Below are 24,902 nucleotides of genomic sequence, written 5' to 3'. Positions count from 1 at the left end.
AGGGCCGCGGGCCGCGGCGGCGTAATCTATGTTAATACACCAGCGGAGGTGGTTGGAGGTATAATAATAGTGTTTTCGAGGATGTGACGTCATACACACCGCCGCACACGCATACACGCCGCGCTTTTCGTGGATTATTTATTTGACAGATCTCCCTACGGGGCGTTTCTACGTTTATAACCCCGACGTTTTCTCTCTCTCTCTCTCTCTCTCTCTCTCTCTCTCTCTCTCTCTCTCTCTCTCTCTTTTCTCAGGATTTGTATTCCACTATATACAGCGTCCGGCCGTCGTATACCGGTGTAAGTTACCGGTGGCCTATTAACGCCGGCGTGGAAGCACGATATATCCATGTATACCTGCAGGCGTGGTGAGATCGGTTTCGAGAACGCCCGCGTGCCACGGCTATGGAATTTTTCAGCTCCGCTTTCCTCACGCTTCTCAAGAAGCGCGGGGTTACTCGCTGACGGCATCGCGGACACGAAAACGCTATATTATGTAAATCGTATTAAGTGTGGAGCGTCTACGTCAAATGATTATCAATTAACGTTGATGTGATTCTCTATGCATAATGTTGGAAAATTACACGGTTGCCGCATACGCACACACAAAAAAAAAAAAAAAAAAAAAAAAGAAAGCATATAACATAACATTATAATGAATGTAATAAAGTTGTTGTTTGTTATATTTTAATTAACGTATAAATGCTATTTATAATATGTTATAATAAAGTAACGATATATATTACACACGTGCGAAACACAGGTATAGACCTCGAATATATCGTTTACATATTATCGACAGCGGTTAAGGATCAATCGATATAAACGGGCGTGTAAATGTATATATTTTGTATGCAAAATAACGCGCTCGCGAATTATATCACGTGGATACCTTTTTAAGTGTACACTCGAAATGGAATCGCGCGTCCCCCTCATCGCGAAAGCGCCGCTGTATTCCTGCAAATTTTTGGATTACCGGAGGCTAACGTTTTGTATGCGCGCCAAATTGCCGTAATGACGGTGCACCGGCATAAAAACCGTTTCGTTCGTGGAAACATAAGCCATGTTGTCTCCCGTCCCTTCCGTCTGTCCCTTCCCTCATCGTACATCTCTCGTCCATTTCTTATACATCCCGTATCCCGTTCCACGAAGCAACTCTACAGTCGCTTTCATGTTGTTCTATATAGATACGTCAGGAAAAGGAAAATTTATTTTAAGTGATTTATATAATTGACTGAAGTCGATTTTATTTTGTACCATTATTACGTCATTGACATTATGTCACTTGAATGATCAATTGTAGAATATTTCTCATTTCGATTTTTCAAATTTTTATTTTGAATTATCATAAAAAAATTTTTTTTTCTGATAAATGTTACCTATTATAAAGCGATTCATATTCGATTAAATCAGATGAATTGATGATGTCGTCATAAAAAAGATATAGAAACATCAGAAAATAATTTATTAAATATTTCTTCAGACCACTAAACGTCTCGAATTTGCATTATACTTTTATAACTCTTCATAATTATACATAATTATATATGTTGCAATTGATAAAAAACAAGAATACTTAACTAATATAATATATTCATTAACGAGGACGATTTGCACGATAAGTATTCCAAGAAATTGAGTCACCATTTATCTCACGCCAACTTCGCGAAATCGCGATTAAAATCCAAGATTAAAAAGTTTTACGCCGATTTCATAACGCACTCGGTTTTTTCTCATTGATCTTGATATATATATAGTACAAAAGGAATATACATACACACTCACGGAGGTGTATATACGTATATATACCGTAATCAGTCACACAAATGGAAATCGGCTGACGTAAAGACAAATTTGTTCGTTTGCATTCGTGAGTGATTATGATATGGCGCAATAGTGTAGATCGTGTACACGTGTGCATAAATACAAGGCCTGCTGCCGTGCGTGTCGCCCGCTTTATGTTAACATATCTCCTCGCAGCGAGCGATATCTTTTTTTTTTCCTCCTATCTTTTCCGTCTCTCTATCTTCGTACAAAGTCGTCGCGAATTTGCATTTACGCACGTATGTGCATTAGTGTAAGAGTTACATACTCGGCTCCGTCGAGAAGTGAAACCAATCGTTGATAGCTGGTCGTCTGGCAGATCGATCTCTCGGCTCTTGCTCCCGCGAATCGGATCGGATCGAGAATCGGTCCCTCCCCACCAGTCCCGTCCCGACGACGATGGCCTTCGCGTCGATTACGCCCCGCGCTTATGAATGCAAATTGAGCGCTTATTGAACGGACTGACGCTCCTTTGTCAGTTCGCGAGGATCGATCGACTTAATATCCGATTTAATGGGAATCGTTATTACCAAAGTGGTTATTTGTTCGTTGCCGCACGCGTGTGTTTTAATTTTCATTATCGCACGATCAACGCGAAAACCGATCCTGATTCTCACAGAATTTTATTCAGCAGCGAGATAATACAATGGACCACTATAGCTCCGAATATGAATCTTCATGCTTCCGCTCGGTAGAATTCTGCCTGTATCGATCGCGAGAATTATTTCGCTTCTCCTCTCTATGACTTCTCTTTCTCTCTCATCCAGCAAATATCTGTTATTTCGCATGCATCGCTCCAGTGGTTGATATTCAGATCGTAAATCGTTGGAGCGCGAAAATAGACTGCTCTCGTTGCAGCAAATCGCGCACTTGCTCCCGCGATTTCAAATTCCCATCTCAAGATTGAGGCGTAGCCACGTAAAAGGACTTCCGGCGAGAGAGAAGAAAAAAGAGAGAAGTAGCTTTTGTTACTTTACCGGTCCTTTAACCGGGCGCGTCCCCGGCCCGCGGAAAAAATCCAATTAGTCGTCCCTCGTCGGTTGTGTATCCTCGTACCATGCGCGATGCCACGGGGTAAAAAGCCAAAATAAGGACGCGTGCGTGCACGCACGCATGAAACGGCATGAGACACACGCAAGAAAATCTGTTCGATACGTGCCCGCCGGCTAGGAATGCATGCGATACTCCGATAATATACGGCTACTCCGCTTTCGGAACTTATAATGACTCGGACGTATTACATATAAACATATATCAAGTTTATATATAATATTAAAAAATTTCAAGATTAGCACATGCTTTTCTTAATGTTGGAAAATTTGGAAATAATTTTTCCCCGCAGCCGATTTATTATTAATGCAATTGTGCAAATAAAAAAATCTTATTTTATTTTATTGTTCTCTCTCTCTCTCTCTCTCTCTTTCTGTCTAACATTTCGAAAACTTGAAGGAATAAAAATAAGGATAAAAATTAGACAAGTCCAACACTGACGCATCGCATACTCGAGGGTCTCGCTTGTGGTTGGCAGGATCGGCATGTTACGTTTACGCATGCGTGATGCATGCACGGTATCAATAAACTCGGTACATTTCCATACAGAACGCTCGTAAATTACCAGGGCGCTTCATACGTTGAATGAACTGGCAAACAGTTAGAACGCACGGTAGAATCGGATGAATCGCGACGAGGCCGCTAAAGAGACGCGTTCACGTCGTCCGCGTGATAGTGACTTGTTTTCACGCTAGTTTGACGACGCTACTTCATTCAAGGATCGCGACCGGTTGAATACGGACGTGAGCGCAAGCCGGTATGAATGGAATTAGGTGCTGTCGATTATTTCTTTACGTCGTGCGTCGATCGCTTTCAACTTGTCCCGCAACAAAGAGCGTATGAAACGATCTGTTTGGCATTTGCCGATTGAATAGTCTTTTGTATGCTAAAATGTATGCTTTAATTCTGATGCTGTATGTCAAATTGGCATTGTGAAATATATAACGTCAGAAATTATGACAGTAATCATAATAAATAATTTTGCTTTTGTTATTCAATTACAATGAATTATATAATATTATTTAGATGTTTCTCTATAACTCTTTACAAGATTAAAAAATAATTAACTCTCGAACATGAAATGACGAGAATGACATCACTACTTTATTTTTTTTTTTTTTTTTTTTTTTATATGAGATTCTCATACCCGTGTAATAGACCGCAAAAATTTTTTTCCTCGTACAATACAATTGAAATATAACTCAGATTTCAAAATGCCGACCGCAGACTTCCGCTGATTAATATATTATATTCTTAAGGTAGCAAAAAAATATGCGCAAAATCTAGAAATTATCAATATAATATCCTATATCTCTCGTGCAATTTTCACATTCCATAAAAATTATTTTATTGCGCATAATTATTCTCTTCTGAAAAAATGCATACTAATGCACAGTAATAGTATCTACATACTTACTACTAAATAGAATCGTTCCACTACAATTTAGTGCAACTGTGAATTTCTTCATTAATAAATGGCAATCTACATTAGCATTGTCAGTCTACCTTAGTTCATATTACAAAAAGTAGCGAGTTAACAATTTACTATAGAAAAAAACTTGACAAAATTGTAATAGGTGCAGAATGCAAAGAAACACAGGTCATAAGAGGTAAGAAACTTGTGCGTGCAGCAAACTCCTGAGAACGCAGCACGTCCAACTCCGCACGTTCTAGAGCGAAGTGACGTGGGTTCTGTGTTCATTGTAGAACAATCTTAAAAGAGAAGTCCAGCCCCAGGATAATCCGATCGAGCATTGTGCGTGGTCGCGCCGTGTGTCGCGTCGCCGCGTCATCCGGCGCAACGAGCGGACTCGCCGCTGTGTGCTCGCGATAAACGAGCTAGAGGAAGGTACGAGAGAACGTGTAGGTGAGGAAGTAAGATATAAGGTAGACCGAGATATAAGAGGACGTGAGGAGAGAGCGCTACGCCGCTACGCCGTTGCACGCATACCTGGACAGACTGCGCGAGACAGAGATGAGGAAGGAACCGGCGGGAGGAGGGCAGGAAAGAGGACGTCGAAGGGTAAGATGGCCGCCGCGGCAGCAGCAACGGCAGCGGTCCAGTCCTCTACGAAGAAAAGCGTCGGACCTCCACATCGTCGTTCGTCTCTCCTTTTAATTCCCACCGCTGTCCTTCGTCTGTACTTGGTGCCTCCTTCGTCCTCCACCCCTCCGCCCAGCCTGTCCTTTCCTCACCTCGCCCTTTCTCGCTTCTTTCTCCCCTCCCCCCCCCACCCCCCTCGTTGCCCCTTTACGGCAGACGCTCATCTCCCTTTCTCCCCTTCTGCTTCTCGCTCTTCCCTCTTGCGCTCTCTTCGCGCTTCTCCCGGACTGTTTTTTCTCTCCTTCTCGCTCCGCTTCTGTCGCCCTCTCGCCATTTCCATCGTCCCGTCGTCTTCGTCCCGCCAACATAGCGATTCCGCGCTCGTTCGTTCGTTCTCCAATGAACTCTCCCACCTCCGGGCGATCGCCATTATGCCACGTGATCGAGAAGCGTTAGGCTTTTATACGAGCGGTTATCCAGAAAACCGGCGCAAAATCGCCGATCTGTACATTTATCGAATTACGATGGTGCCTGCCGGCAGACATCCGCCTTTCTGTCTGACTCTACCGTTCGCGAGATTATATCCCCTTCTAGCAATGGCAATAGAAACGTTTGGCTGCGGTGGATTTGGCTGGCAATCACATGGATTTTTATTGAAACAGATTAATATTTGAATTGAAAGGTAATTAAGGTCGTGATTTAAATATACACCGTAAGAAATAATTCGCAATATATTAATTAACAAGTTACAATTTTATAACGAGGTATCTTCTCATTCGTAACACTATTTACATATGTCATAAAAACAAGCGTGAAAAAAGAAACGTGGCGATGTTCCTCGAACGATTGGCGTAAGTTAAAACAGATACGGTTTAACGAAGCGGTCTATCCTTTTTCGATCAAATCCTCGCGATTTTTTTTATCCAGTCACGCCCTATGTCGCAGCGCGACGATATCCCCGTGATGATAAGAAACCGAGGAAAGTAAGCAATTAGCGCGCCTGAGCAACGCGTCTCGTCGCTCGGTCGTTAATTAGCGAGTTCCGCGAGAATTTCGATACTTTGCGTGCCTCTCCCGTCGTCGACTCCCGGCGCGCCTACAACGCGATTGCGAGAGGAGGTAATCGCGAAGGAGAGAGGAAATCGAATCGCGAGAGAGTGCGCGGTTTCATAATTATCGGCATCGCCTGAAATTATTAGTCATTAAAGAGTATTGTCGGTCATGTCGGTCGATCGGACGGAGAACGTAATTGCGCGCGTTATCTCGCGAAAGCCCGCGTACGTCTAGCGGCGAGAAACAGCCGCGTTACGTTTCGCTTGGACAGAACGAAGAAATAAAAAGAAGGGAAAAAATGTCGATAGCCATGGCGGCAATGAAAATGGGGAGAAACGCGCTCGAATCTTTGAGCGCGCGTAATTACCTTGGAGCACGAAATATCGGAGAAAATAATTATCGCGTTATTATTTTACATTTTACAGTTTGTGAGAGATTTTTATCCAAATGGAGTATATTAAGATAATCGATACATAATAGCAATAACTGACAAACAGATTTCGCTACCTATTTAATATTCCATATAATTATAGTTATTGTATTTAAACAAAATTATTAATTTTTTCATGCTATTATTTTCATACTTCTCTTCGCAAATATAAATGCGATAATTACGTAACCAGATACATTCTACGTCGCAACAAAAAAAAAAAAAAAAAACGAAAGCAATACATTAACCAACGATATATGTTTTACAAATCGACCAGATTACAGGAGCAGCTCCCGGGTTTGAGTCGCGTCCGCCTTAACTGATTGTATTATATTAATTACAGCGCAACACGTTCATCGGCGGGACGCGGCTGAGATTAGATCGAAGGGACGGCGTAATCGGAAGGGGAGAGTCACAGATCGTTTGTCGTCAGGCATGCATTAATTCGTTCGATTTCATGATTCATGATCGGCGCGTTGCGGCGGAAGGGATAATTGCGGCCGGTTTGCTCGCGCTATCTATGTAGGAACGCGATTGAGAGCCGTGCGCTTTTTTGTTCGTGAAAAGCTCGTGGAAAATATACAAGCTCCGCGGCGGCCGAAGTCCGCGAGCCGGCCATCGGATACGCGTAATAACACCCTTTAACGCAGTATACGCTTGGCAATAATGTTGCAACGCGCCGCGCCGCTCGGGCCCGGGTTGGTCCCGGCGGGCCCCAACCAACATACGTTCCGACTCTCGATGGATGGTAGACGCGCCTCCACCTAAGTCCGGACGTCCAATAAGTGATTTCACGGCAACGAACCCTGGGCGGAACAAATTTCCCTTCAAACGAACGAAAAATTGCGCATACCCTCTTATATCTATCTATCTATATGGACTCGGATCTCGTTTTGTTCTTGTTACCGTTAGTTTGAAGTGTAACACGGGTGTTACTGCCGATTGCAGCTTGCTCGATATAAACGGCAGTATCGCGGTATCGCTCGATTTCAGATTACATTCCATGTCCCTCGTTTTTCTCTTTCTTTCTCTTTTTACACCATTATCGATTATATATTCTTATATCGTATATTATTTTAATAGTAAGCTTTCGCTTACTATTAAATCTGTGTTAACTCACACGAAAAATTCAGTCAACCATGGATTTAATATTTGATAAAAACGTAATATAATTAGAAACAGTAAATAATTATTATTATATGATTGTAATTAAGAAGAAAATCTCAAGATACAAGAGACAAATTCCTTTTTTTTTTTGAGAGTAACAAGTTTTTCTAAACTTGAATTTTTTAATTTAATACTTATCATTAAATCTTGGAATTAAATTTTTTTTTAATTTTAAATTATCATCATTGCAGTAACATTAACTACTTTGTCAATTTTACAGATATTTTAAATGTGCACCGATATTTTAAATTTGCACTATGTTCTTTTAGAATCGTTTGTATAGTCGTTATTCGAAATGAAAAGTTTAGCAAGATAATTCATAAAGATAAACATCAGCTGAACTAAAATCGTCAACATGTTTGCGAAACAGTTAAGATAAAAATTTAATAATGGCTTTCTCGATCACTGCTGGATATCTGCAACGAGAGATCGCTGGCATTACCATTTTCTCATGCTCACTCCTTTCATTTTTGCCAACCAATAGATGTTTAACATCGTTGAATTAATAACAGCTATTCTTGCGATTTATTACTTTGATTGCGTACAATGTTATTTGCAATTATTATAAATTAGCGACTCTCAAAAATATCCAATTGTCACGACAGGTTGGTGTGCAATGTCTAATATAATTATTGATCACATGAGACTGTTTATACGATTAATAGATTCGAAGCGTACAATAATTTACTTCCATTGATATCTTAAGTACATTTCGCTGAATGGCGATCATATGCGCAATACATGTCAAAAACTGACATCAGTTACAAATCATAGACGCACTCGAAGCTCTAAGACAGATTTGATTAATAATGCAGCGTGCTAATATAAATCAATGGATGTTAATCCGTCGATCGATTCACTGCCGCGAAACTGCCGTAATAACACCTATAATATGAGAATACGCAATGGACGTAACGATGACGATCGTTACCATCCAATCGACAGAATTATCGCTCAGCTGGGGGAGTTCCTGAACCGATCCTCCGCCAGTTGGAGATAATCGAAGAGACGCATCGTGGAAATCGGTTACGACGACAGCAACAAGAGAAAACGCGCTCAACCGGAGTCTGTTAATGGGAGCGCTGGCCGATAATCGGCTCATTCGAGATCGGTTTGTTAACGAACCCTCGATGCGTTACCCTCGATTTACCACAATTTCGCGGCAACCGTTTTCGCGCGCTGCGATATTTCATCGGCGTCCCAGCGATCGATATCTGCCGCGATAATTATCGACGTCCGTCGTGCCGTGGAATACTTTACGGCCGCCGAGCACTTACCGACGCAATTATAAAGGTGGTTAATGAATGAATGAGAAATTGACGCGATCGTGTGTATTTCATAACCGGCGGTCGTAATTAATAAAATCGTATCTGCGAGCGAGAGCGGCACGCACGAATATTCAAATGTACTGGTCGCATTTCTCATAAAGGGGAAAGCCGGCGATTAAAGAAAATTTGCACCGGCATTCCGTTCAACCAGAACTTATGGTTATGGGAATTAGAGGCGGAAATGGAGACGAGAAAAACATCAAGTAGACGAATAATCGAGTATTGAGCGACGTCGTCGCGTCTGAGGAATTTAAATGAGGGATTATTTACCTATACGATTCGATAAAAGATTATCGTAAATTTATGTCGGCGAATTACGCCACGAAGCCATTTGCAATGTGAAATTTATTCGTAATGAAAATGCAGTTATAAAACTATCAAACATCACGCGCACTCCTACACATGTACATAAATCGTAAAAATAAGTCGATGCGTCAATTCACGATGCAAATTTCGAGTGTGTGTACAAATGTCGAACGGAAACGACGAAAACAGACGCGCGCGATGAATAAAATGAAAGAGAAGAGGTAAGAAAAAACCCGAGTCTAAAGATCATTTTTGTTCGAGGCGGCAATAAACGTTTGTCATTCGAATTCGGAAACTCGCGGGTGATTCATCGGCGACCCTAAAATAAACGATGATGCGCTGTCTGAGAGATTTCGGTATTAAATTTCGACAAGTCATATTAATCGCAGGTTACGAATTTTTTTCGAAACAAATCCCACGTCTGACGCAAACACAAATTTAATTTTTCCTACTGCCTTTTATGCTGCAATTTTAGTTTCTCCATAACGAGAATGCCATAAAATGTAATATAATGACAACTAAAAAGTAGCTGTCACACTTTGATATTAAAAAAAAAAATATACGATTTATGTCGCAGTTGTAAGTCGTCGCAGTCTAATATAGACGCGAGTACCTTGCTGAATACAACTTCATTAAAATTCATTCATTTATTATGTATCATAATTGTGATATCAAGCAGTTTTCTCATATAGTTTTATCTCCATCAATGGATTCTTTTATAAATGTAATATCTGTAAATTATATTTTTCCAAAATACTAGAAAAATTTAAGATACATAAAGAGAAGGTAAAAAATAAAAATTCTGAAAAACGTACTGTTGGTAACTGGTTTACACTTTGCAGTTTATAGATATAGATAAGCGAGATAGGAGAAAGGTACGGCTTCATTCATAGAATCTTAGATATCGCTCGAACATCGGCGGCGCGACTCGGCGTACATAAATGATTATCTTAACCCGGTCTCTCTAAGGTTAATGATCGCCTAAGGGTCGCGTTAAAACACCCTCGATGCGGTTAGCGCTTCGAAGAAACGAGACGAAGCGACGGAACGAGACGGACAAACGAGAAATGAGAAAGAGAAAGAGAGACACGCAGACTCGTGTGCAGAACAAGTGCAGACCTGGTCTTAGCGGCTGCAGGCGGGCAGACAGGTTGTCCAGATTCCACGGAAGGTCGTTTGCTTTGCTTACCGCGGGTCGCGAGAGGCAGTCTCGAACACCGAGCACTTCGGGCTCAAACCGTAGTAAGGAGCTAGGAGCGAGGAGGAGCGATAGGGAAAGAGAGACGGTCGAGCGAGCAGGCGAGAAAGAGAAATAGACGATGCAGGTCGAACGGAGAGAGTCGGTCGCGAGTGAGAGACGCGCGTGGTGACACGTGCACGCACACGTGTGTTTGCACGCGACTTCGCGGCTACTCGCGCCGCATAAATGTATGCGTTTTCTCGTCATCCATCGCTCCTTCACTTTGTCGTCTTTACACTTTTTCTCTTATTGATGAACGAGTAACCAGACATCTTTCGCTGATATGTGCTCGGTCTATGACCCGGTCTGGTGTATTGGATGGTTTTTAAGTAACTAGCTTCACACATTAATATATATGCGCGTACTCAAATGCAAATTTGTATATGTTGTGTGCGTGCGAGCGTATTATGTATACGTGATGAGAAATAGAGATCTAGCTTTTTTTTTCACTCAAGTATCGAAATTAAAATCGAAAAATATTTTACTTCGATGAAAATGCAAATTAGCTATACAGAAGGACGGAACTTTAACCTTGATTAAATAGTATAATCTAATTTGCAATTTTAACATTGCACATGAATCATGTCATTTTAATGACTAGATGATAATTTTTTTAACCGGACACGTATACTTCACAGCCTAAATTTTTATGAACTTTTAATCAATATTAATGACAATTTATCCTAATTTAAAAATAAAGACCTCGTCTCTTCTCTTTTTGAATTTATATAGAATTTTTTTAGCTGTCAAATTTCGTTTATACTAGTATTAAATCACACGTTTAAGAGGTTTTAAGATGTCTAACTTTTCTCTCTATATGTAGGCTATATAGGAATTAGATTTATCGGAATTGCACGCGGATTCAATTTCTTTGAAACCTGCGACAGAAGAAGAGAGAATTCAACAGATACCGGATACCCAGTTCTCCGTGTTGACCGGAGAAAGCTCCGGCCGATGTGTGGGCTTATATATACTGATGTGCGCGATTCGCGTGTGTGTCGCTCACGCGGATTATTCGCGCATGGGTGCTCTCGCGTACACGTGGTATCCCGGCGAATTCATGGGTGTGTTTCTCTACCTCGCCCTACGTGGCATTCTTCACGAGATCTATCTCTACACATTGTGCTTCCCGACAAGCGCGAAATTCTCCAAAAAATCTTGAACTATAGTACTCGAGAAAAACCGAGGAAACGTTTACTTTCTAGAGGTATATTATTATTTAAGAGCAAAGACACAATTTCCTTCACGTAGCAGTATTATATAACGGTAAAGATTATGCTATGATAAGAAATGATTATAACGAGAAAGTATAATTTCTTATATTAAAAGATAAAAATATTAGTTTAGAATTTTTTTCTAAAAAAAAGTGTATACTGAATTTGCAAATAATATCAGAGACGTTAAATTAAATAACCAACAAGATCTAGCAAACGTAACCGTCGAGATTTATCGAATATTAATAGTGAATTATGGCCATTAATCAGAACGTAGAATTTAGATAACATACCTTGACGGTATAAGTTGCGTCATACGCGAATCTGGTTCCAATGGAACCCTCTCGACAAGAAGAAAGAGAAAGAGAGAGAATACTATCGGTGCCTTTTCACGAGGGTGAGCTATACCGATAGTGATATACAGGAGGTGGGTTCTACGTCAGTCACACACACAAAAAAAGGCGTTCCTTCAGACACATTTCATTTTCGCCTCATTCTCAGTCGATGAGTGCCAAGCTCAATGAGGAAGAATTCAACGCTAGCGAAGTAGGTAGGCAAGAAAAAAGAGAGGGGAAGGGGAAGAGGAGGCAGCTGTCCACGGTCGGATCCACGGTCAGGTTGCTTTTTTTAGCCGTTGCTTGAACGACAGCCACGAAGAGAGCACAATCGGCCGGAATTAGCGAGCCTTGTGCTATCTCGCGTATTGTTCGCGCCGAAGCGACGTGCACACACGCGTGCTCGTGCATATCGGCTCACGCCCTCGGACGGTCGCGTCATGTAAGCGCGCGAGCAGCTGTTTTTCTCGCGTCATACGTGAGGAATGCCTTTGATTTACGACGTTTGCGCGACGATTGCGACTTTGCATGCTCGTGAACGAACGAAAGAGTGGCAACGTAGAAATCTTTTTTTCAAGCTTCTTGCCTTCTTTGTCAAAGGATGTTTTGCTTGTTATCCTGCAGCATCACGCATAATTATGAAATTCATACGTTTGAACGTTCTCGTTTACTCGCCCTACTTTCTAACTTAATTTTTTACCTTTTTGTTTTCGAGAAGTCGCGTTTTGCGCAAAAAGATATGTCTACGTGAAGAATTGAGAATAAAATATAGCTCGTAATACGATAAGAATGACTGTCAGTTAATACCCGAACCATTAACAATATCTAATTTTGTAGCCAAACTACTGTTCAAATAATATAATTATTTAATATATATATATATATATATATATATATATATATATATATATATATATGGCTAAAAAAATAACTATCATGGAATATCGAATATCATCGAATGACAAAAGGTTACAATTATATTGTTATTTCTTCAAAATATGAAAAAACGACGTCAAATGTCACTGTGTTAAAAATCAATAATATTTTCATAAAATTATAAAATATAATAATGTATAATTTGATAAAGGTATCTCTTTTTATCTTTAATTGCAGCCTGGAACATCAATTCTTAGCAATGTGATTATTTTCTATTTAGGAGAACCGATTTAAATATTTCATGCGGCATGAAACGCGTAATGGTTTAGAAAACAAATTTGAATATTTGTAATTATAAACAAACGGAAGAGTATATTCTCGCAAACAGGATGCAAAGTATTAGGTTGGGACAGCTGATAATTCGAAAGATGCACGTACGTGTAACGAGAACGTAATAATATGCAATTACATATTGACGATTTTATCTCGGACAATTATCGTATATTATGCCATAAATAATATGCGAGGCTGAAATCCTACTTCGATCTTGAAGCTGAAATCAAAGTACTCAATCGATTAAACCTTGAGCAATGTGTGCCTGTATTTATTATAAAATCAATCGTTTCGCTGAACTGATAGGAGATTGTATGTGTTATTTCTGTAAGTACACGCTATTTTTGCTACCTGTTACTATCTAAATGTACATTTTATTTATATAGATACTCTATCTTATTATGCGATTAGAGACATCGCATTTATTGTCGTCTGCAATTCGTATAAAAACATCCAAGATTTTATCATTCGTCTAAACTATATTATTCGTAACGATAAGTATCGGTAACGATAAACGATATTAAATGAATAATTTTTTCATAGATTATCATAACTGGAAATGAGACTTTATTATTTACAGACTATATCCAGATCTAATATCGCATTCGGTAACAGTCGCGAGTCACGAATGATTACAAATTCAAGTGCGTGTTTAACGACTGCTATGGATCTTCGCTTTACGATCCATAATTCAGCTTCCACGTTTCTCTCACAAACAGCTGGATAACAGAGACTTGGAATTAATCGCGAAATCGTGATTCTCTGTCTCTTCTTCTCTTACCGGCAGATTCATTTCTTATCTCTAGCGTAGTCAAGTTGGCACATACACGATCAAGTTGTCGCGATCGACGTGCAGCGAGGCTCATCGGATCTTGTTTCACTGATCGCTGCTGAACTCATCGAATTTACTCTATCACTAGCGCTAAAGTAGTCCCATGATTATGGCGCGATAATCCGAGACCGAGTCCAGGTTAATTCGCCTCTTAAAACGGCTCGAAACATACTTGTCGTCTCGCTATATCGTGCGCGCCTAATCGATACCTCGATCTATCGAAGAATTTAATTATTCCATGAAGCTGTAATGTACAAATGTTCATTAACAGTGTTAACATGAACGTATCAAACGCGGAATCATCGTGCTCCGCCAGCGGAATATTAATCAGTCTATATCGTAAAACTAGATATCTTACGTTTGGCGATGAGAATCTACGCCGAAATAAATCTTGCTATCTAGAAAGAGGAGATATAACTTTGCAGAAATAAATCTTTGCAAAGTTATATTCACCGACATTTGTTACGAACGTGTATATGTATGATCAACGGTTCCCGAAGATAATTAATTTTGGTTAAACTCATAACTGGCCATTCCTGGTTATTCCAAACATATTCATTTTAATTTATAATGTAGATTTATTCAAAACACTGCGTGTGATTTCTATCTTGATGTGACAGTAGTTTCACATAATTTTAAAAACAATTTATTATAAAGGATTTGTGATTTTTATTTTACGTGAGAATTGGATGAAAATGTAACATAAAATTCTTTAGAACATAAAGGCAGCTTTAAAAACAGAATTTTAGTCACAACGATCGCACTCTAACGGCAAACTGGCTTCGCAATTACCTCACGATAAGCATTATCTATGCATGTTGCGAGTATCATTCCCCACGCAGCATTAAGTAACGTAATCGCAAGAGTTCGCATGCTAACGAGAACGCGTGCATTTTATCGAGGATTCAACATGTCTATTCTCTTCACCGTTTTTCCTAGCAGTACTTTCGGAGATAATCGAAGATTCTAGATTTTCATAAAGAAATCGACACGTTGTGGCGTTTAAACGTATTTTCATAAATTCGCGAGTTAGCCTTAAAATCGTGCGACTATATCGACGATAATAAAACGCACCAGCAATTATGTCATGATAAGCACCGCTTCGTGCGCGAGTTTTATCTTTACTGTTGGTCTCGAAGTGGTTACCTCCGGTCGTTTCACAGCGGAACATATATATCGCAGGAATATATCCTTCTCATCAACGAGGAGCATCGCTAGAATGATGCACGTATTTCACAAACGTGAGTGCGCTTTCGCCCTTCGTTTATAAAGAGATTCATTTCGCAACATTGAAGATGCAGCGACACACTTATCTTAATGCGCTAATATGAATTCTCTAATTACCCCTCTTTGTGCACTAATCATCCCTCGTAAAACGTCATCCGATATTGTATCTAAGTAATTTCTCAAAGGCAATAACGGCAACTTTAGACTGATTTAATGAGCACAAAAGAACGAAATAGATAGCCTGTGACACGATAGTGTTGCATCTTACGACTGAAATTCATGTTCGCTCAAGAATGTTTATAGTTCTTTGTCAACTATATCATTCGCAGTTAGTTTATTACACATATATATATATATATATATATATACATATATGTAGTATATTTAGACTTTTGCCGCCAACATCTCCTTCTTGTCACGTACGAAATACGTATTATATTGGACCAATGACCATTAAGAATGCATTATATATACAATATATATTATATATAAAAACATTTCCTAAATAATAAAATAATATCGGCGTTTCAATGTGCTGAGATACTTTTTTTTATACTTGCATATTTTTTTCCCTACTTTTACGATGCATATAAATGATGTTTTTATATCAAGTTCTTAACACGAGGAAGAAAGACGATTCAGGACAGAGAAAAAAAGTTCAATTGAATGAATCAATTTATTCCTAATGCAATATAACTCGCGCATTAGAAAGTCATAACTCGGAATCAAGCCATTTAAATTGCATCACAATGTTGCATGTCCAATAAAGTGCATATGACAACTATTCATTTAGATAATAGAGAGGCAGAACACTTCCCCGATGAAAGATACAGTTTGCCGCGATTGAACTGACGCGTGTTTGCTAGTGACATTTGACTCCAAAATATGTTCCGGTTTAGATCTTCTAACCTCCATGACGTATTAGAAAGTCATTATATCCAGTTTTCTCTACACGCTTATATACATACAACGTACTCGTGCTACAGAAATTTGATTGCTTTATCAAAAACAATGCTATCAATCATGAACTGGCATGTAATAACAAAGATGTCAGACGAGCTATTAATACATTTCGTGAGTCGAATGTATTAAATATGAGTTATAATTTAGACGAGAGAAAACGTAAGTGTTTTTATACATGTATAACTTGGCGAACATTAAAAACATTCACGAGCATCGTATATCTATATAAAACATCCACTTTACTTTGGATTATTTAACCAAACTGTCCTTATTTTTAAATAGTAAACATAATTTATTTTTGATAATTCTAATTTTATAGAAAATTGTATATAAAAAAAAATAAGTAAGAATACTAATTTACATGGATTTTATATATATTCCAATTAATATGGCTCCAATATTGCAAAATTCGAGTTAAATTCACAGATATTCGTCATGCTATTTGTCATCCATTTTACAATTGTTTAAAAAGATTTATCTTTCTTTATCCCTTTCCTCTGTCACCGTCAATGATCCCCATCAATTTCGCGACGTCCTTCCAAGGAACTCGCTTGATTCGCCTCCAGGTATCTCGTTGCGTACACGCAACGACATGCGTGCTCGAGACGCGTGTACAAACGGTGTAAAGAAGAAAAGGAAATGTATATGCCTATATAACCCAAGCCTATCTATCGAGCTGGAGCACCGTATGTGTGTGTATGTGTCCGATAGAAAGAGCTAGAAAGAGAAAAGAGAAAGAGAGAGCAAAGAAACAACGCGAAGTAGTGCGTGCTTTGCCTGGCGGAGGGAGAGCAAGGGAAGAGAAAAAGAGAGTAGAGCGGAGACAGGGCGTGGTCCTCCAGCCTTGCGCTCTTACTTATAATTATATTTATTCGCACAGCGTATACGTACGTGTCTGTAACCATTGATATACGATCGCGGCGAGGTCTCAGCTTACCGCAGCGAGAGCTGCACCGTAGTGCACTCGAAAGGCGGCACGGAGAAGAGAATCGGACCTCGCGATTTCGGCATTGAACGAGGACGCGGCACAGGTGTAATCGTCAGTGAACACACACACACACATAATAACGAGAAGTTTAATTCTTAAATAATTCGCTTCTCTTTTCGTCGATCAAATGATCTTTTATATCTCTATAATTTTTTTAAAAACATTTTTTGGAAAAAAAATAACTGTAAAAATACAACTCAAGAGTGTATACTTAACTTCACTCTATCTGTAATAATCTTACAATCTATTCAATTATTTCTCAATACATACATTTCTAGCTGTATAAATTTTTTGCGAGTGAAAAAAAAAATATTTTATGTCCATTTTATTTCACTAAAAATATAAACGCGTCTGGGTATTTAAATTCTCGGCTATCTTTAATTTCTTTGGATGTTTAACGCATTCTCTCGAGATGCGATGTCGTGAAAAAAAGAAAAGGACGAAGTTCGTGATCGGTCGTAAAAATCGCGGAGCGTTCTCTCGGACATCACTTGAGATAAGGGAAGCCTTGACCTTTCTGAGATTTTCGATTTACGGCGCGCAACCGATGTTACGACGAATTATATATGAATCGAGTGTTTGTCTCGAAGGCCATGATGGTAATTTAAATAAATCACAGTTGTGTATTTTGAGGAACTGAGATTTACTTTCCTCATGACGAGAGAAAGAGCGGCAGAGAAAAAGAGAAAGAAGCTGTCCCGTGAAAATTGCTTCAGTTAATCAGGTCCAACGATGTCTTAATAATAACGATTTCTCGTACGCGCTGAGAGGCATAAATGTAATGTGGTCGATATCATAGTAATTTGAACATCATCTTAAATGCTTGGAAGATGGGTACTTTAATAGACCGCGCATGATTAGCGCATTATTAGCGCACGCACGCTGCTCTATTACGAGCCAGTGAATAACAATTCATATTTTCTGTAAGCAGGCGGTAAATCCGGTTAAAAGTATCGCTTCTTATACTTCGCCCGCAACTTTCGTTTCTGAAAATGTTGTAACACTAGCTATTAGTGATAATAAAGCGCTGCGAGCGTCTTTCGATGCACTTGCAAAATGCTTAAACAGCTCTCGTGTAATTCGGAATGATCGCGAGATTGAGCCTGGAGAAATAATTTCAACTGGAAGACGATGATTATCGAAGGGATTAATATTTAGTTGCAACACCAACCCACTATATAATTTATCACTTCGCGAAAGTGGATACAGTTTATCGGAGGTTCCAACGACGAAATCCCCAGCTTTGTGCATGACCGCAAAGGATCACCGTCGTTGCAATTGCCGGACGCAATTCGCGGACTCGTTTTTCTCCTTCACGGTTACGAGGCTCGTAATAGGACGTACAAAGACGAACCTAGCAAGCAGCCTACGTACTTCAAAGGAAAAGAACAACATGCAGTTAGGGTAGCGGAGATCGAGAAATGAGAAAAAGAAATCCAAGAAGGTCTGTGAGCGTTGACCAAGGGATACTGCTACCGTCCCAGGTGGTACTCATATACAAATTATGGTAATGACCGATCGATTCCCCCTAGCTCGTCATTCTGTTTTCAGTTCCTTTTTTCTCTCTCTCTCTCTCTCTCTCTCTCTCTCTCTCTCTCTCTCTCTCTCTTCTTTTCTCTCCCCTATCTACGTGTATCGACGCGGAGCCCTCGTAAAGCCGTTGCTGCCCTTGTGCATTCGCGCGCAATTAGCTCTGTCTTCCTCGCATATCCCAGACGAGACTTACCTTTGATATTTTGATCCGATGCGTAACGCGATACATGAATGTGATGAACAGACACAGGAATTCGTCGATATTATCAGAGCATTGATCCTCTTTTTTCAGACAACTTCTCGGATATTTTATCCGCAATAATATAGTGAGTCATCGGTACCTGAAATCAAATAGGAAATATTGGACGTTAAAAGCTTTAAATAAAAAATTTCTTTTTAAGAATTTCGTGCAAGTGATGGTATATATATTACAACTTGGATTTGTGATTAATAAATGCAATTAATCATACTATAAACGACATTTCTTTACCCAAGTATTATGTAGGCAAAAATAGATAATTAGAAATCAATCTTTTCCAAAACAGAATTTTGTTGTTTACGCACACTTTTTAAGGATTATTTTAATAATTTATGTTAATTTATCATTACAGGGAATTTCTGCCGCGATTATTACAAAATTATTTTCTCCACCTGTGTACGTGTACGTGTATGTACGCGCGCAAAATGCCTGTCGGATCCTTGTCATTCTCTCATCGTTGCTGACTTTCGCAGACACTGCCCATCCGCGGTTTACCTTTGATATTATAATCTGTCTCTCAACTGGAATACGTGACACGGAATTTAAATCGTTACACGCGCACGTACTGCGTTTGGACCGAGCTAACTTGCGGTTGTTCCGCATTCGCTTTAATTAATATGTGCTGCGATCGGTTTGATGAAACACAAAGACGTTTATTATTAAGTGCATTCAGAAACTGTGTCGAAAAAGGTCTAATATTAATGAATTTGACATGAATTCTTTTATGCAATTTATATAATTTATATCTCTTTATATATTTTTATATATAAAGTTAATTTTATAAAAGTAATAGATTTTTTTCATAGCATGCAAAATTGCAAAACAATTGTGTTCTTCCTTCTTGTAAATAATGTGAAACAAGATACTTATAATACATTTTACTTTATGAAAGGAGAAATATGTCGAGTAGAAAATAAAATCTTATCTCAGTTGTGGATTTTACACGGAAGATGTTCACTCAGAGAGATGAGTGCGATGTTCAACGCATCTAACAAACTCGCGGGCGAGCAACGTCGCGAAACGAAGGAAAGCGATAACATAGTAAGCGATAAGTCGACAGTTTAAGACATGCATCGGCGAATTGCATTTGCGTCGAGTGGCGTTTATTTATGGCGGGCCGCTGTATTCGCGGTACGCACGTGCGTTTTCTCGCACAAAATGTCACGGAGTCTCGCGTCGCTGCCGCATTACGAACACCGCGAAATAATCCGTGGTTTTCACGCGAGAAGTAATACGCGTGTGCGTGCTCCCCTCTTCCTCCCTCCCCCTTCCTCCCCCCCACACACACACACGCGGTTCTCAAAGGCCTTTCAAACGTTGGCGGTATATCAGCATTTTTTATCGTTGCAACTCGCAAGCCTTTCGAACGTCCGGACGGTATATCAGAGTTTTTATCGTGTAACTATTAGCGCGCACGCACGACCTTTCGCGATCGGTCGATTCGTAACTCCGATTACCGGGCAAGCGATAAAACCTCATGAACGTCGGCTTGATTATGCCTTTTCCACGATCTATAATCGCGATCGATATCTCATAGCTGCGTGCACATTGACGATGTGTTATAAGCGATGAACCACGGATAAAGCTCACTTATTAACCCTTATTCTACTAAGAATGGATAATAAAGTTAAAAGAATAATTTCTCTATCATGTATCAATCAATTATATATCTCTATTATATAATCTGACAAAAATTGTTCCTCGAGTGTTGCCTTTTATAAAGTAATATGAATCAAAATGCATAAAGTAAAATTTAATCAATCTCCTAATTTTAAAATTAATAAAATTTGATATTAATCGAATCACGAAACAATTTATTAATACATAATTTATAATAATTAGATTCTCTGACTTTTCGAAAATGAAACTAAAATAATTTCACACACACAATATCTTATGATATTGTCAATCGATTTTATTAATTTTATCCTGCAGTTATTTCTATAGAAAATAAAAGGCTGTTAAAAATCATGCAGCTCGACACATTAACGGATATGTGCAGTACATATATGTATAGGTCTTCCGACGTCGATGGTTCGCCACACACTTACAATCAGTGACAGAGTATCGCGTTTAAGAAAGTTAGCTTACAATTAGTTCATGAATCGGTATAACGCGTTTGCTTAGTCGTGCATTAGTATACAAAAGACATTCATAAGTCTTACAATTATCATGCAAACTTTCGATTGTTCAATCACTGTCTGTTGAATGGTGAGTCTTGTGAAATAATACAATTGTGCGTACTTTTAAACATATTTCTTTATTTAATAAATTGAAAATATTAAACTCGTATATAAAGTACTGTTGCTAGTATAATAAAAATTACAGATGGCAAAATAAATCCATGATTTAAAAAAATTAATTTACGATTAGAAAAAAAGGCTTAAATTTTATCGAAACTTCTCAAATTTTTATTGAAATTTTTTATCTAAAATTCAATAAACATGCCACAAAAATTAGAATTTTAAATAACACCTAGACATTCATATTAAATTTATGGGCAAATATATTGAAAGGATACAATGACTCAGATTAAATACATACGTATAACATATATTATACATGATGTATATTATATTTTATCACTGCAACTTTATGTCAAAATCTCCGAGAATACTCCATGCTATGTTGTATGAATCCGATTAATCACGTTTATGTCGCGTCATGAACCGCGATGATTGACAAATACATAATAATAATTAACATGGATCTTTTAACGATGTCTCTATAAAAATAATTAATCTTCGTAATCAATCATCAACTAATCTAGACTATAACATCGCTCGAATGTCTGTGCATCATATTTTATCAAATGGTATTATAATCTATACTTGACACACAATTTTGTGTGCACTCTATTTCAATATAGACTCTGCAGATTAATTACACGTTTTACGAATCGTGATGTTGACGAGATGAAGATTGTTTGAGCATAGAGATCCTGTTAAGAAAATATACAAAAGACTGTTCAGGCTCAGAGATTCTCAATACGAAGTTCGTGTCATGAAGATATCTGTCTAATCATCTTCCTCTCTCTTTCTCTTTCTGAAAAAAAATTATATATTATCCATAAATACTGTTAATTTTATCTCATTAGTGGTTTTTTGAATTCTTTTAGTAGTGCATTAATATATTAACATTATTCCTTCATTTGCCTCGCGTGTGGATTATTAAATTTCCGTGTAAAACTAGCTAATCAAATTACGTTTGCATAATCGTATAACTGCTCAGAGAGCCTGAGAGTCTTTGGAGAGTCTCTCGATAATCAATAGCTTATATGCGTTCACATACGTGGTACGATGTTATAACGACAGGAAAAGAGGGGAGAGAGAAACGATGAACTTTTGCCTATCGTAGAGTACCCTCCTTGCAACAGAATCGTAGATCGCAGGATCTATCACGTGACAGAATCTATCGTCAATCAGTATGGTTATCCTTGGGGAGAAAATAAGAAATACTTGCTTTTTAATTGCATACTCGGTTAATTGGGAAAGGATTTCTCGCAAGAACGACTGTAATTAATAAAAGACTTCGGCCGTATGCACGCATTGTTCCCGCCGTTGTTCGATTATGTAAATAATATAAAAGCATTAATAAAGTAACGACGATATGTGCATCTACGCCCTCTTACCTCTTCGTAATAATGCGTCATTTGCATTAATAATAATAACTTGTAGTGATTTTATCGACGAGATTTCAAGCGGTTAAAGTTGTTCGCTACATTATGGCGTCTAAGATAATGCACGGCTGCAGAGATTGGCCTTTACGAAAAGATTCTGTTACAATAGAAATCTCTCATTTTCATAACGTATCTCGTCTTTCTCTCGTCAAAAAATATATTTGAGGATATATCTTGTCCCGCGGAAGATCCTATCTACAATTCTGTTGCGGGAAGAATACTCTGCCGCAGAGATTTCTTCTTCCCTCTATTACAATGCAACTGATTTACAAAAAGTTTGATGTCACGTCATGTTTGAGAGAAAAAAAAAAAGAAAAAAATATTCTTTTTAATTTAGAAAGTAATTTTATGATGCTGTCAGAAAAATGTTTGAGTCACCCGCTTTGCTAAGAATTACAAAAGAAAAAATTATAAAATATTGAAAATAAAATTTTGCCTTGAAAGAGATTATTTTGAAAATAGAATATATAATAATTTCGCGTCTACATCCGTAGATTACAAAATTGCGGAAGTCTTGGATCATGAATAGATATCATCATCATACAGGAAGAAAGATTTATCTTAATGCGCGCAACACGATGCATCTCTGTGTACACGTGCGTGTGTGTGTGTGTGTGTGTGTGTGTGTGTGTGTGTGTGTGTGTGTGTGTGTGTGTGTGTGTGTGTGTGTGTGACGCGATTATATTAAAAATTTTCACCGGCGTAACTCGGCGCGAGATGCGCGAATACAGTTTACCATAATTATATAGCGCTCGCGCAAGCTACGCCGGCTCCGTACGCGCAGAAAAAAACAGTAAGACTATCTATATTTTATCAACGTAATTAATATCGGCTGACGGGCATAAACTTCAGCGCAACTTCCAACGAATTAAATGTTACTTACGCATGTAACTTCGCGTAATCATTAACGGCGACTCGCGCTCCAAGAAACGTACGACTTTTCTCTCACACACCGACCAATAATTATACTATCTGTATACTTCAGCGTACCGTTAATGTATGTGGTTGCACGTTCGATATGTTACGAAAATTAAACGCATAAACGGCGTATATCGTTGTGACGCGTACTCCGTCCAACTCCTGACGTTGCAGGTCGGAGTCGCTGTTATGTAAAACAGATTGGTACTTGCATGAATTCTAATACTTTGGTAGGTAACAATATACACGAGAGGCGCTCATAATTTCACACTAGTTATCCGGCGCTTGTAGCCCTGTATGAGAAATACACGTAAGTAGTATGACTAACAAATAGCGATACGCGCCTTCCGCTATCTTCTCTGTAATTTGTACTAATATTAGCGACAATGATTTACGAATTATACATTTCGGACTTTGATTTAGAGCGAAATAGTACCAGCGCAATTCTAATGTGCCGCGTCAACGCGTGTGTTGTAAAACAAAATCTTAAGACACGAATAATCGCATCTAATGTTGAATGTGCATTGAAGATACGACCGGATTTTCCCGCGTTCGTTACCCATTCTTTTTTCTCCCTGTCCATTTATGCAAATTTAAAAGATTTTCGTGCTGATGGCACGAAAAATGCCTAATATTTGTACCACCACGGACGTTAATAACGCGAGAAAATCCGGTCGATGACCTTAATGCAAATGTAATTACATAATGCGGAAAAATGTATAGATTACTGGCGGTAATCGCCACTTGCTGATAAATATAAACTAGCTAATTTCCATCTAATTACGTGGTATGGAAAGTTTACGGGCGTCGCGTAGACAGTCTCTCCACGCGACTTTGCGGTCAATAATTGAAAACGGTCGTCCGATAAACCCGCATGTATCCATGCGCGTGCTCTTTAAAACGCCAGTCAACGTCGTCAACAATCAAGGTTGTCGCGTTTTCGAAACGGAATTCAGATTCAACGGGAACGATGCTTGCCAAAATTGTTATCGAAAAACCGAGAAGATATTTTATGAATGACATAAAATATGGAAATTAAATGATAAACGATAAAATATTAATTAATACGAAACGCGAATGATAAAACGGAAATGATCGCAAGAGATCATTAATCAACGAGCGACAATCGATCTGTATAAACGTAATCGACGTGTATAAACGACGTGTCGATCGTTTATGGAGAATAGCAATTTGCCAAATTACAACTCACAGTTCGCGCACTCACGCAAGAGAGGAAGAGAGAAAGGGAGCATGCTATAATTTAAGAAAAGCTGTACGGTTCACCATGACGAAATCACAGTGCA

The 24,902-nt window shown here is 38.8% G+C and overlaps 1 protein-coding gene and 1 long non-coding RNA gene across 5 annotated transcripts in view; one reads left to right on the top strand and one right to left on the bottom strand.

The window, feature by feature from the left end:
* The window catches only part of LOC140669820 (uncharacterized), a 78,054-nt gene extending 58,976 nt beyond the window's left edge, over positions 1 to 19,078 (bottom strand). Inside the window, exon 1 of the long non-coding RNA XR_012047418.1 lies at positions 18,936 to 19,078. This is a non-coding gene — a long non-coding RNA (uncharacterized lncRNA). The remainder of the gene's footprint in view (positions 1 to 18,935) is intronic.
* Positions 1 to 24,902, top strand: part of Grh (grainy head) — a 105,097-nt gene that overhangs the window by 13,761 nt on the left and 66,434 nt on the right. The gene's annotated exons all lie outside the window — the stretch shown is intronic.

The sequence above is a fragment of the Anoplolepis gracilipes genome, chromosome 9, assembly GCF_047496725.1.
Source record: "Anoplolepis gracilipes chromosome 9, ASM4749672v1, whole genome shotgun sequence".
Classification (NCBI taxonomy): domain Eukaryota; kingdom Metazoa; phylum Arthropoda; class Insecta; order Hymenoptera; family Formicidae; genus Anoplolepis; species Anoplolepis gracilipes.
The sequence above is the reverse complement of the archived record's forward strand: the minus strand, read 5'-3'. Positions and strand labels throughout refer to the sequence as shown.